At 36.7% G+C, this 12,005-nt stretch overlaps 1 protein-coding gene and 1 pseudogene across 2 annotated transcripts in view; both read left to right on the top strand.

The window, feature by feature from the left end:
• Positions 1 to 12,005, top strand: part of LOC150076084 (tumor protein p63-regulated gene 1-like protein) — a 134,188-nt gene that overhangs the window by 6,565 nt on the left and 115,618 nt on the right. The window lies entirely within an intron of this gene.
• On the top strand, positions 1,308 to 3,972 carry LOC150076085 (ribonucleoside-diphosphate reductase subunit M2 pseudogene; annotated as a pseudogene).

Raw genomic sequence — 12,005 nt, 5'->3', positions numbered from 1 at the left:
TAGAAGTGTAATCTCTAATAGAGATATATGATCTTGTCTAAAAATCTGAGTGCCATTGATGATAAGCATAGGAGCAGAAGAATCCATTTTGTGAGATTTAAGACAGGACTGAATTTTGGAAGGATTGAAATTAAGTAGGATTAAAATTAAATTAAGATTAAAATTAATATCCTTGCCCCATTGGAGAATTACCCAGAGATCAGCATTTAAGGAAGTGGTAGTGAATATTCAAGAAGTTAAAGCTGTTTATGCAGGGATGGTTTCTCAAACTGGAAGATAGAATGCAATGTGCTATCATCAGCAAAATTATAGATAAGATTAGAAAACCTTTATGCTAAACATGATCAAATGTCTTTGAAATGTCAAGAGCAACTGTTTTAGTTTCATCAAACTTTTCCATTCAGTTTGTCCATGGGAGGCTAGTGTAAGCCAATATATTACCAGTGGATTAACACTGACAGAATCCATATTGGTGATCATTAATCAGATGGAAGATTTCAAGGTAGTGTAAAAGAATTGGTAGTTGCTAGATTTCTCCATTACTTTGGAAAGAGTAGAGTCAAGTGCAATTGGATGATAACTGGATGAGAGGGATTTGTCACCCTGTTTTAGGAATTGGCTGGATATGAGCAAATTTACAAGCAGGAGGAAAAATGCCAGTGGAATAAGAAATTGTAAAAAGGCAACACAGAATAGGAGCAAGCTTAGGAGATAGAGGTTTTGACAATGAGTGGAGAAATACCATCAGGACCTACCTGGAACTTTCTTGGCATCAAAATTATTCAGAGTTCTTCTAACACCCTTTTGATGGAAGACCACAGGAGGTATCGAGTGGAATGTACTGGGAATGGTAGGAAGTAGTTTACCAAGATCGTCAGTAGTCGTGACCATCAGCAATCAAGATTGTCATTGCTAGAGACTGACATCCAGAAACCTGGAAATCAGTGCAAAGACACTAAGCAATAAGAGGAAGGAACACAACCTAACTACTTTAAATAATAATTTATTATCACTGATAGTTTGTAAACAGTTGCATATGTCTGTCCTTAGAGTGGCTGGAGGAGTTTCACAATCCATCTTTATTGACACTGTAATCTGATTGATTTCACAACTCAACCTGAAAAATAAGTGAACAGAACACCAAGAATTTAGTATTAAATGAAATACAAGCGTTTATAGGGCAACTGTGAAAAAGTACACTTTTTTTTCATTTCAGCATTCAGCATAGCTCATCTGGGAGGGAAGTCAAGGATTTCAACCCCGAATCTGTGATGGCACAAATGCAGTAAACAAACTTGGGTGTTTCAATGCACCTTCAAAATGTGTTCAGGTACTTTTATACCATACAAAAACAAGTCATGGTCCTTTGCAATCTCTTATAGCCTACATCACCTCATTGTTTGAGTGAAATTTTTGTCCAGGAAGGTGCTCCTTGAGTTTTGTAAGAAGAGGTCACAAGGAGCCAGGTTTGACAAATGGGGAGGGGAATGTCAAAGATTTTAATCCTGAATCTGTGATGGCACACATGCAGTAATGAACTTGGATGTTGTCCTGGTGAAAGAGGACATCAGAGTTCAACTTCCTTTACCACTTCATCTTGATTGCTTCACACAGTTTCACTATTAATCCTGCATAATTGACTTACAAAACTTAAGGATTTCCTCTCCTTTTACTAATGCTATTATTGGAGTCCTCAGAGTTCTGTGCTGGGCCCATTGCTGTTTATGGTATTTATTAATGATATTGATGGAGGCATATCAAGCTTAATGTCTAAGTGTACAAATGATATAAAGGTTGGCAGGGTGGTTAATGACAGTAAATAGGGTGTTACTGCAACAAATTCTATAAAATTTAGGTAGATGAGCTGAGAAGTAGCAGTTGACGTTTAACTTGACAAATGCAAGTTACTGTATATTGGTAGCAGAATAACATACCAACGGTGTGGCATCACACTCAAGTTAATAGAGAACAAAAAGGACATGGGAGTAATTTTGTGATCAGACAAAACCTCAAGACAGCTCATGAGGTTTTGTCAATGCTATACAATACAGGAATTTTACTAACACGGATAAGGATGTAATTATTCCGTTGGAAGGACACTGGTAAGGTCATGCCATTAGGCTTCCAGATCTGTTAAGCTCTGGAAACCTCATTTTAGAAAGGATGTGAATATATTGGAATGGGCGTAAAGAAATGAATTAAGATTAGTAAGGGAAACAAAAGGGTACTCTTACCAAAAAAAACTTCAGTTCTGCAAAAATGCAGCATCTGGAAAGTAGGCACCTAAGAGATCTGATCGAGATGTTTAAGGCTTTGATTAGATTTAGTAATCTAAATATTGATAACATCTTTACTCTTATTCAGACAACACATATAAGGGGCCATAGATTTAAATTGAGGGAGGATGGTTGCAGGATAGATGTGCAGAAATTTGTGTTCGGCCACAGGGTAATTGATTGTAGGAACAAATTTCCATCGGCTAGTAATTTGAATAAATTGAATGATGAATTAGACGGATTATTAGAGGACAATTGATGTGGGAAGTTTTTTTTTTGTGTATTATTTTATGTTATTTATTTTTTTGGGTGATGCTGTGTATGAAGTAAATTTTATTGTACAAGAAAATGAACACTACTGTTGTCCAAGCCCTTCACTGTTCCCTTGTGTCAATTGCCAATACTAAAAGTATATAAATCATCTATCAGAGTGTTAAACGTAAGTATAGTTTTGTGTTTACTTTGCATATATTAAAATCTTCTTGCTACCTTCAGAATTCAAGCTAAAATTAAATGTATTTAGTTTTAATGACCTCATTTTTAATGACCATTCATTCTTTTGTAAATGCTGTAATCTGAGTTAGAATATTTGAGGGCTTCATTAAATTTTTGTAAATTAGATGATTGTTTCCTCTGCCCTCATTCTAGTTCCTTCACTGAAGCATTACCCAGTTTTTCTTTTTATTTTGGAATCAAGGAATTTATTTTTTTATATAACTCATTAAGTGTAATTTGATATATAGTATTTCAGACTAGTCTCTCATTTTTTTTTCCAAGAGTGACCTATGGAAAGTACATATGGTGAAGGAATAGTTTTCATATTTTCTTTCCAGCCTCTCCCCCTCAAGGAATTTTTTGTTATGGAAAATATATGTTTTAATTAACAATATTATAAGTATTAATTCTTCTTAATACTGATTTCCATTAGTTGCAATCCCATATGTGTTATATATTTCTTTGCTACTAATGATAGAATAGTAAATGAGAACCTTGTGGAGAGGTTTAGTCAGGAGGTTCAAATTCCAGAAGCCAGATGTTTCTATGGTTTTCAAATTGCCATTGAAAATATTCATACTTATATCAGGGATCCAGTTGAAAGAGACGAGGTATTCAATGCTATTGAAACACTTCCCTGTGTTAAAAAGAAGGCAGACTGGGCTTTAAACTGGATTAGTCGTAGGACAGCAACATTTGGAGAAAAAGTGGTAGCATTTGCTGCTGTTGAAGGAATATTCTTTTCTGGCTCATTTGCTGCTGTCTTCTGATTGAAGAAGGGTTTGATGCCAGGCTTGACATTTAGCAATGAGCTTATTAGCAAGATGAGGGATTTCACTGTGACTTTGCATGTCTGATGTTCAGTCATTTGGTAAACAAACCTATAACTAAAAAAATTGTTGGGATCATCAAAGATGCTGTGGCAATTGAACAAGAATTTTTAACAGATGTTCTTCCTGTGGCCTTAATTGGAATGAGCTGTGAGCTAATGAGAAAGTACATTGAATTTGTTGCTGATAGACTTCTGGTCAAGTTGGGATGTCGCAAGGTTTATAATACAGAGAATCCCTTTGATTTCATGGAACATATCTCTCTTGAAGGTAAAACCAACTTTTTTGAGAAGTAAGTTGGTGAATATCAGAAGTGTGGAGTGATGGCAAAATCAAATGAACACTGTTTCATTTTAGATGCAGACTTTTAGGTAGACATGTGACTGCTCATAAACAGGCTAGTATCATGGACTCACTATTAATGTCATTCAGTTTGCTGGAATGACACAAAGATCAGATGAATTCGTTCATTATGTGTAAATCTGTGTACAGGAATTTTCTTTAAATAAATATTTAAATAAATAAATATATAGCATTAGTCAAAAAAATTAAATAATAAACCAAAAAAAAAATCACTTTCCACATTGCCTGTTAACTCTTTTGTTATATTCTTACTAAGCTATTAACTGTTAGCCATCATAACATTGTAATAGTGATTTCTTTCCCAGATCTATTTTAAGCCAGATCAGCTTGTTAGCAAGTTCCTTGCCAAAGTACAGCAATTTCATGAGGGTTTGGTGCTTTCATTCTCTTTCATGAAATTATTATCAGAGGAAGTCCCCCTCACCCAATCCATGAAAGCTCTTATATTTTTAGATCTTTGGAAATGCAGTTTCACATTTAAGATTACAAGCTAGAACTAAATGAGGCTTTAGAAATATATAAATGTTGTTTACACAACAAGAGTGGTTAAAGGTATATTAATGATTCAACTTTAATAAGGTAATACATCTTTATAACTATTGATGTATTTTACTATATAAATTTTAAATAGTATATATTTAAAAGTTTTCTTTAAATTTTATTTATTTTCTTTTCATATTAGTACAGCTCTGATTCATACTATCTAATTTCTTTTCATATATAAAATTTAATATGAAATGTGCTATATTATTTATGCTGTTTGTTTCTATTACTTTTATTAATGTATGCCTACATTAATAGGAGTTTTAACATTTTCTGGGGTGATGAGTCTATTGTTGGTCGTGTCTGGGGTTATTTTGACCCTCCCCCATACTTATTTTTTGTTATATATTTTGCACTTGAAAACTATTCATTCATTCACTCACTCAGAAGTAAGTCATGGTGCTTCCCAAAGTAATTTCATCCACAGTTTTTCTGTTAAAAATTTAGGAAATCTTTCTCTATAGGATGAAGATTACCCTTAAAGTGGCAATAGCTGATTTCATGCAGTTTCCAGAGGACTAACAGTTTAATCTGTTATACATTATTAAAACTTGAATATAAGTCTGTTCATGATAACAGCCCTTGAGATTTGCATCTACAGAAATAAATCATATCATTCAAAATGTCTCAACCAAGAAATGAGTTTATGATATTAACTAGACTTTTTAATAAGTTAGTTTTTGAATATATAATTGATGTATTTGTGTGAATGACTGAACTGACATTGTAAATCAGGATATTATAAGCAAACCAGTTCTCAAATATAAGTTTCTTTTGTTTTTATACTCTGGGTATGAGTGATGAAATCAATGTATTTGCTTCCTTGCCCTCAAACTATTCCTTAATTCTTTTTATAGAAAAATTGAACAAAGTGACCAATGCTCACAGCAACCTGTGATCTTGTGTTGTGGAGGTATACAACATGTGCAATCTACTAACCCAACATTTATTATGAAATTAAAAAATCACAAGTTGACTTAGTGGGGTATTCTGCTGGGGAAGATTTTAGGTACTGCCTTATTTAAGTTTATTTATTTATTATTATTTCTTCTTCTTCAAGAGGAGTGTTTCCATTTACAATTGTTTTCCTCAGAGCCTACAAGTTATGTTTTGGTAGGAATTTTTTCCCGACATAAAGTGCAGTTCAAGGTGTCTGGGTCAGTTAAATCTTGGGCTTTCATGAACTCCCGTACTCCATCCATCCATGTGCTAACTGATCTAATTTGTCTTGTCTCCTGCAACCAAATATATTTATGAATATCCTTGTGTTGGAAAAATGAGTTGTTTATACTCAAGTCGAACTGTTCACAAAGGTTGAATAGTCTGTCTCCTTCTCTCTCTTTCTCTGCGAGAGGCCTCCAGACCTCTATAGTAGTAGTAGTAGTAGTTGTGGCATGTGATACAAGAAAGCAAGTGTATGAGCTTATGCAGCATCAGCCAAAAAAAAAAAAAAAAAAAAATCACACCATTCCCTCTATATGCCTGTCCAGTTCCTCCTTAAATTTATTTAACCGATCAACTTCCACAACGACAGATGGAAGTTTGTTCCAGCAATTAACCACCTGCTGGCTAAAGGCAAATTTCCACACATCTGTTCTACATCTGTCTTTTCTCAATCTGTACCTATGCCCCCTCAGGTTCTTAATCTGAACAAATGGAAGGATCCCATCAGAATTCAGCATGCTCAACCCATTCAAGGCCTTATACACCTCAATCAGATCACCGCGCAGTTGCCTAGTCTTCAGACGCTGCAATTTGCAGAACTTAAGCCTCTCTTGGTAAGAGGATCCCTTCATTCCCCTCACCAATCTTGTTGCCCTTCTCTGTACACGCTCAAGCAAATCTACATCCTTCCTAAAATGAGGCCTCCAGACCTGTACGCAGTACTCAAGGCCCGGCCTGACCATTGCTTTATACAGAGAGACAATCACCTCCTTCTCCATGCTAGCAAAATTCCTAAATATATTATTGACAAAACCCCATGACCTACCCTGGCAGCCTGTCTGAATTGCTCAGAAAACTTCATATCTGATTTGCAAAATTACTCCCAGGCTTTTTCATTTTCTACCACCTTAAATGTAGTACCACACAGTTGGTATGTTTCTCTGGGGTTACTTCTACCCACATGCAGTACTGTGAATTGTCAAGGTTAAACTTCAGCTGCCATTTCTTAGCCCATCTACCAAATTATCTAGATCCTGTTGTAGTAGCACACTGCCATTATTGTCAATAATAACCCTGCCAACCTTTATATCATCTGCAAACTTCGACACTAAGCCTGATATACCTTCATCAATATCATTGATAAATATACAAGACAACAGTGGACCGAAAACTGAACCCTGTGGGACTCGACTAATAACATAAGTCCACGAAGAGCAGCACCCATTAATTACCACCCTCTGTCTTCTCCCACTCAACCAACCTTTTATCCATTGTAGCAACTTACCCTTAATACCATTCTGCTCCAATTTGTACAATAGTCTTCCATGCACAACAGTGTCAAAAGATTTCCTGAAATCCAAATATATGATATCAAAATTATTTTTTGCATCCAGTTCCTTTGAACCACATCATAATATCCTATCAAATTTGTCAGACAAGACTTTCCCTTGACAAACCCATGCTGTGTCTGAATTATTGCTGCAGTCTTGTCTAGACGATCCTGCAATGCATCTTTAACCAGTATTATTTTTTTTATTATTGGGGATACATTTGCACATCTCCAGTCCGTGGGGACCTCCCCTGAGTCCAAGGATGCTGTCATAATTATGGCTAAGGGTTTGCTTAGTTGCTTTGCCACCTCCTTTAATATAACTGGATAGATCCCATCCACCCCCAAGTGCCTTTCTTATGTTTAACTTCAACAATTTCTCTTCCACTTTGATCTCAGTTATTACAAAATCATTAAGCACACTGCTACAATTTGATAACCTTCTGCCATTTTCAAACGTTAATAACTCCTCATGTGTGAATGTAGATGCAAAATACTTATTCAGTTATGCTATCTGAGCAGGATCATCAACAGCCGAACCATCGATATCCAGTGGACCAATCAGATTCATCCACTTCCTTTTAGAGTTTATATAAGTAAAGAAATCCTTCTGTTTTTCTTAGCATCTTTTGCCAAAGATTTCTCGTAATCTGCCTTCGCCTGCCTAACCTCCTTTGTGACTTGATTACAGAGTAGCTTATGTCTGCCATAGGCTTCCGAGTCGCTTGATAATTTATGCGCATCCCATGCATTTTTTTTCTGTCATGAGTCTCATTAGTTCATTTGATAACCATTTAGGCCTAAGCCTTGAACAATATTTCTTAATAGGTATGAAACTTTTAGTAGGATCCACGATTAATTCCTTGAATGCTTCCCACTTAGAATTTATTGTTGGTAACATAGTCAGTTGATCCCACTGTGCAGAATTTAAAAACTGTCTGAGACCACTGTACTCACCTTTACGAAAGCAAAAACCCCTTCCTTTACCCCTGATGGTAATTATATCTTTAATTATACAGTACTTAAGGTGTGGCCTGGCCATTGCCTTATACGAGGGGATAATCACTTCCTTCTCCCTTCTAGAAAAATTCCTGGCAAAATTCCTGTATATCATTGACAAGACACTATAAGCTACTCTTGCAGACTGTCTGCACTGCTCAGAAAACTTCATATCTGCCTGCACAATTACCCCCAGTTCCTTTTCATTCTCTACCACTGTCAGTGTGGTACCACAGAGTTGATAAGTTACTCTGGGATTACTGCTTCCCATATGTAGTACTTTACATTTGTCAAGGTTAAACTTCATTTGCCACTTCTCAGCCCATCTGCTCAACTTTTCTAGATCCTGTTGCAGCAGTGTACTGTCATTAGTGTCATTAACAACCCTGCCAACCTTCGTATCGTCTGAAAACTTCGATATTAAACCTGATATACCATCATCAATATCATTTATAAATACAGAAATCAATGGACCCAACACTGAACCCTGAGGGACTGCACTAATAACATTAGTCCACGAAGAGCATTGTCCATTGATTACCACTCTGTCTTCTCCCACTCAACCATCCCTTTATCCATATCAGCAATTTGCCTCCAGTGCCACACTTCTCCAATTTGTACAGCAGTCTTCCATGTGCAACAATATCAAAGGCTTTTCTAAGATCCAAATATATGATATCAAAGTTATTCTTTACATCAAGTTCCTTTGTGACTACATCATACTATCCAATCAAATTAGTCAGACAAGACTTCCCCTTAACAAACCCATGCTGTGTCAGAGCTATAACTGAAGTCTTGTCTAGATGATCCTGCAATGCTTCTTTAACCAGGACCTCCATTAATTTCCCTGGAACAGAAGTTAAACTAACAGGTCTGTAATTACCTGTATCTCCCTTTGATCTTCCTTTGTGGATTGGGGTCACATTTGCACATCTCCAGTCAATGTGTACCTCCCCTGAGTCCAGGGAAACTCTCATAATTATGGCTAAGGGTTTGCTTACTTCCTTTGCCACCTCCTTTAATATAACTAGATAGATTCCATCCACCCCAGGTGCCTTTCTTGTGTTTATCTTCAACAATTTCTCCTCCACTTTACTCTCAGTTATTACAAGATTATCTAGCTTACTGCCAGAGTTGAATACAAGTCTGGCTTTCCCCTCACTGAATAACTCCTCATGTGTGAATGTCGATGCAAAATATTCATTTAGTTTGTTAGCTACCTGAGCAGGATCATCAACAGTTGAACATCGATATCAAGTGGACCAATCTGATTCATCCCCTTCCTTCTAGAGTTTACATAAGTAAAGAACTCTTTGCTGTTTTTCTTTGCATCCTTTGGCAAAGATTTCTCGTAATCTGCCTTCGCCTGCCTAACCTCCTTGTAACTTGGTTATAGAGCAGCTTATATCTATCATAGGCTTCTGTGTCACATGTTAATTTATATGTATCCCATGCATTTGTCTTCTCTGTCACATGTCTAATTAGTTCATCTGACATCCATTTAGGTCTAAATCTTGAACAGTATTTCTTTGTTGGTATGAAAAGCCTAGTAGCTTCCAAGATTAATTCTTTGAATGCTTCCCATTTTGAATATGCTGTTGGTAACATCGTCAGTTGGTTCCACTGTATAGAATTTAAATACTGTCTCAGACCACTATAGTCACCTTTATGATGGTAGTTACCTCTTTGAATAAATCCTACTTCAGCGTATTGTGATCACTGCCACCTAGTGGTTCCTTTATCTGCAGATTCTTGATGCATGAAGAATCACTACTAATAATCAGATCTAGAGTATTACTCCCTCTAGTTCCCTCTCGAACATGCTGCTGTAGAAAACAATCATCCAATAAATCCACAAAAGCCTTGCTGTGTGTGTGTGTGTGACCAATCCACAAATTCCAGTCAATATCCGGGAAATTAAAATCCTCCATTATATAACATTCAAATTTACTGGCCCACTCTATTTCTCTGCACAATTGCTCATTATACTCATCAGATTCATTATGCCTATAACACACACCTACTCATTTTTCCTTTCCCAGTGCTTATGTCACACCAAACAGACTCAACATTGCATTGTCCACCCACATCAGTTGGATGCACTTACTTAGATTTTATGTGTTTCTTAACTAACAGCATAACCCCTCCTCCCTTTCTGTCCTGTCTATCCTTTCTGTACACATTGTACTCCCCAAATTGCAGTTCTGCACTGCTTTTATGTCTGTGTGACACCATGGCTCTGATATCCCAACAATATCTGCCATTGATGTCTTGACTAGCACTTCAATCTCATCGAATTTATTAACTGTACTCCTAGCATTGGTGTACATGCAAGTATACATGCACCTGTTTCTACTCTTAGTTACCCTATCACAGCCCATGTATTTACTTGTTCCACTATGACTCCCAGGAGTCCTGGCTATTCCCATTGCTTTGCTTTCCTGGCTGCTGCTCAATTGCATTTCAATAGAAGTAGTGCAAGAATCACTTTTACCTCTGCCAGTGGCTACTGTTAATCTATTAGTCCATGTATCCTCCCAAGCTAGCAGTTTTCCAACCCACCTAACTCTGCCTCAATAGCATCGTCAAATATTCTTTTTCCCTTTCTATTTAAGTGTATCCCCTCCCTTTAGAAGTAGTCTCTCCGGTTAACAAGCACAGACCAGGCCGAGAAAAATTCTACCCCTTAAGCCTTGCACAATCTCTCCAGGGCAGAATTGATCGACAAGGCTCTCATCATATACTCCCTCCTATCTTGTCTCGGCAGAATTGCACACGCTTTCAAATTCAATCCTAATTCACGGCTTTTTTTCAGCATTGTCTTGTACTTGTTAAGTAATTCTGCCAGTCTCGTACTCTTAATATCATTAGTGCCAACGTGTACAACAATATCCCCCTTTGTGCCCTTAAAGGATGATATCTGCCCTACAACGTCATCAACCTTTGCCCCTGGCAGATATACCCTGGTTCTTTTCCATCTATCCTTTTTGCACAATATGTTCCCCGTTTCTCTGACAATAGAGTCACCTACAACTAGTTCCTTTGGGACCAGCGCATTCTGGCTTGGGGGTTGCCGCTGTGTTGTGTGATGTTCAAGTGCAAGCTCTAGCATTGATGTGGGCAGCTGAGCGATTGATGGGCCCCTCAATTTAAATCCTTCGAGGGCATCCACCCTGTCCTTCAAGCTGTCATATAAGCCCATAACAGTGCCGAGTTGGCGCCTGATTTCCTTGAACTGCTTACATCACACACACACAAAGACATTCCCCTTGGCAATATCATGTCCCGTTCCTGATTGATCCACAAACATCAAACAAGCAGTGCATTTCAATAGACTGTGATTCAGAGAACAACCGCTCCCCTCAGTTCTCTCCTGAGCCACAGCACTTCACTAGTTTGAGCCTTTTGCTTTGCTGCTCTGGTCTGAGTCATGATTTCTATTCAAGTTCAATAAAATTCCAGTACAAAATATAACCCTAAACCTATATCCCAATGCTGTTATAACACTATATATATATATGTATTTCAGTATTGAATATTATCTCCGAGTTACGTTATATGACTTTCTTATCCCCTGTCAACTTATATTTATTAATTTGTGATGTTTCGTTTGTTATAACTAGGTCGCTATATTTAGTTAAAAAAGTACAATTCAGTTGACAATGAAATTTAATAAGATTAATAAATTTTACTGATTAATTGATACTACTATACTTGCTATCTAGTTTTCCGTTAAACCTTAATACCTTTATCCATAGTTTTCCGTTAAACCTTACGCTATCTAGTTTTCCATTAAACCTTATGCTAGCACACTTATCATCTAATGGTGGAAAGTTACGAACGGTTAATCTACGGACATGAGGTATTATTTACTTTCCAAATCGCGCTATCTAAATTCAAAATAAACCACGAAGCTTGACTAGGTCTATAAGTTACTTATAGAAAATGATATAATGTAACAATTAAGTCAATAAAGTGGCTAAGTATAATTAAAAACTTTTTGTT

Source organism: Mastigoproctus giganteus, chromosome 13, assembly GCF_048544385.1.
Source record: "Mastigoproctus giganteus isolate SK-2022 chromosome 13, ASM4854438v1, whole genome shotgun sequence".
NCBI classification, from domain to species: domain Eukaryota; kingdom Metazoa; phylum Arthropoda; class Arachnida; order Uropygi; family Thelyphonidae; genus Mastigoproctus; species Mastigoproctus giganteus.
Note: the sequence above shows the minus strand (reverse complement) of the source record. Positions and strands in the feature narration are given on the sequence as shown.